The sequence below is a fragment of the Phocoena phocoena genome, chromosome 3, assembly GCF_963924675.1.
Source record: "Phocoena phocoena chromosome 3, mPhoPho1.1, whole genome shotgun sequence".
NCBI classification, from domain to species: domain Eukaryota; kingdom Metazoa; phylum Chordata; class Mammalia; order Artiodactyla; family Phocoenidae; genus Phocoena; species Phocoena phocoena.
The window spans coordinates 94233631-94237235 of NC_089221.1; positions in this window are offsets into that span (position 1 = coordinate 94233631).

Genomic DNA, 3605 nt, shown 5'->3' on the forward strand with positions numbered 1-3605 from the left:
GAGCAGAATCTTTCTCTCACATTAAACCATACATCCCTGCTGGACAGGATGACCATGGCTTACTCAATTGTATATCTCAGTTGAGTGCACAACAAATTAGCAGGTGCTCAATTAAATGATGGCAAAGTGGGAAAAGAACACTAATGATTATACACACATCTTTATTTACAAAGCACATCTACCTGATCATCGTGAATGAACTCCCCACCAAATTTTCCACCTCTCTAGTGGATTATTTGTTGTGTTTCTGTCACTGGCTGAAGTGTTGTAGAGCCAACAGGTTGCTTGATGGCTTTGCTACAACAATTGAAGGGGTAGCCCTGTTCTGAGCATAAGCAGGTAATAAAGATGGCAAAATTCTGAGGCATGGAAAAAAAGCTAAATGATAGCTTAGAAGGAAAAAGATGGAAATGAGTAGAGGAAAGTTTGGGAGGAAAAAGAGCTAGATGACCTCACAGTTTGTAGACACAGAAAGAGTAGTTGATGAGCTAGAAATGGAAGAGCTGGGGACCACTGGACAGGGGTCCTGAGTAAGGGAAGCTGAGCTGTTCTATGAAGGTTCTGTTCTCCCCTCCCAGTCTGCAAAAGGCAGTGTGGTGTGGGGTAAGCCTCATTCAGCAATGCTTCAGCCACATGAAGGCCAAGAAGACATGTTGGTATTTTATTAATATTAACAAAACATCAGGAAACAAAGAAGTCTCATTAATTTGAATTCTACTAAAATAAAATTTGTGGTATTTTAAGAGAATGTGATAAAATAAAGCTTTATGCGCTGTGCAGAATTTACTATGCAAATTATAGTATAAATAATTAATCTACTTAAGAAAATCAACTGCTTTCAAGTACCCTCAAGTACTTTAGAAGCACTGATTACATAAAAACAGTGATTAATTTTCTTCTTCAACAAGTGACCCAGTATGTTCTCCATAAACATCTATCAGACTACAGTTGGTATAACATATTTTAAATGATAAATGTGTCTGTAAGTAACAGGACTGCCTTTCTTGAAAGGTATTACAACTTTTCTCCCACGCAAAATCACACTCTACTCGGAAAACACTCATTCGTAGGTTTAGCCCCTTCACTGTTTTAATATATATTGAACCCCTGCTCAATTCCAGGACTTGTGCTTACCAGCTGGGGCTGCAGTAGAACCAAGCTCAAATCTATTTGCAAGTTGCTAAGAGTTTAGTTGGGAGTTTTATGTATGCAAAAATGTCTCTGATACAAAAGCTAAAAACCTAAAAGTTCCACAAGGGAGAGGTATGCACGAGCTCTTTGGGAGTTCCAAGGAGGCAAAGATTAGATTAATTAATTCATTTCCTTTGTTTATCCTTTCTAGGATTTTGAATTTCAGGGGCCATACAGATTAAAAGTATAAGATATTCTCTACCCTCAAGGAGTTTACAGTCTAGAGCAGGGTTGAGTAGAAGAGATTGAGAGCATGTGACAGGGACATGCTGATAATTAATTAGTGTAAGAAGTGGATGATCTCCTACTGCCTGAACTGAGTATTCCTGTCTCCTCAGCAGCAAGGCTGTGTCTTGAGGGATAGATAAGAATTTATCAGACATTGGAGAATGTCTCCTCCACTTTCCCCATCCCCTGCAAGGAAAAATAACCCAGTGAAAGGAAGTAGCATAGAAGATTTCAGAAATATTTAGTAGATGGTGAAGCCATATGATGGGGAAATGAATGGTGATTTGATAAGTAAAGCTGGAAATGTCTCAGTTTTCATGATAGGAATAGAAGTTTGGGGTTGTTATTCAACCAGATCTGAGGAGAATAAAATCTGAGGTGGTCTCGGGCTCCTGCCCAGCTCCCCCATAGTGACAGAACTGTCTGTATCCAGCAAGCCATGAGCACAGTTCATTCATCACCACACTTGCTTAAGTAACCTCTCATACACTTGCCATTGACTTTGGGGGTGAGGACATCAGGTGAAAACCATGGAGGGGCACCTCATAGTAGTTTTAACTGCTTGGTAAATTGAATTAAGCATTCACAGAATCCAAAGAACCATTCTTCCCTACATTTCCCTTGACTCATTCAGATGTTACCCTTTCCCTGATTTTATTGGTGGTGACCCCAAATATGAATTGGGAAGAGTACTCTCAATGTCAGAGTCACCTAACTCCTCCTTGGGGAAATCCACTTCTCCCCACCTGCACTGATATATCATCTGGCCTCGCCTCATAATAATACAGGCCTTGCTCACTTTAGTGGGTACTTTTTCTACCCATAAAAATCATGTTTATTGGGCAACATATGGAGATTCATACCCTTTAAAAGTTTACAGTCTGAAAGAAGAAATGATGATATGAGTGAGAATAAAGAGAGCACCTGAAGGAAGAAGCGGCACATTTTTAAAAATTTTAAATAGAGTATGGAGAAGGAAGAGAGGGGGGAATGCGATGTGGGGATAAAGCATGGAGGGGACACGTGGCAAACCTGCCACCAAATGAAAACTGCAGTAAGGATTGAACAAGCAAAAAAGCTAAAAGCAAAATATAGATTTGAACACAAATGAGCTTTCTTTATCCTTTTTCTTCTTTATGCCTTAATTATAGACTGAATTTTATTCCCACATATGCTGTCTTGGTATTTTTACACTGAAGGTTATCATCAACCAATATTTCCTTTCCAAAATAATGTTTCCTGTAAAAGTTTACAACAAAGACATCCTTTCCCTTTTTTGGGTGGTTTATTCTGAATGAATAAAATATATTTGATTTGTGCTGGGTTTCACAGGTGCTGGTGTCATAGCTGTTGGGCATCGCAGGTGCTGACTTCTGATATTTTCCATGCAGGTGATTTTATAAATAGTCACCAACTGGTGTAGTTCTATATTTCTGTAGATTACATTTATTATTGTTGTTGGGATATTTTAGTAAAGGAAAATATTTGGGGAGATTCTTGGCTGTCTTCTAATACTTCCATTTTACAGATGTATTATAGTTTCTTCGATTTATTTGCTTACTAATTCTGGAAATATAAGTCAATGTTTTAGATATTTTATCACTATAATCCTTCAATGCACACCAGGTCCTGGGTAATGTAGATACACACAAAGACAAAATCCTTCCTTTATACACTGTCCTGAAACATGGAAGCATGGAGTCTAGGGCATTTCTTGTAACATTATAATTTTATGAGCTTGTCTGTTATTTACCAAGTCTAGAAAGAGTAAGATATGGAGCCAGTTAAGTTGGAGGCAAAAAGTGGCAGGATAATTTACTGAGGTACTCAGTTGTGTTTTGTTCTTTCTGCTGTAAAAATGAGGAGTTATTTTTCTCTTTACCATCCCAAGAAGCTTACATTTCTCATTCCCATGCCTGGTCTTCAAACAGCCATGTGATTGTAAATGTATCTATCTTATTGGACTGTCACAAACATTATTTTGCATCACTTAGTTGCAAATATGCAAGTGAGATGGTGGTTTCTATGGTGGTCCCTCAATATCTGAGGGGGATATTTGTTCCAGGACCCCTGCGGATACTCAAATCTCTTATATAAAATGGCATAATACAGTGAATATAGTCAGCCCTCAGTATTTGTGGGTTCCCCATCCACGGATATGGAGGGCAGACTATATTTGTATAATG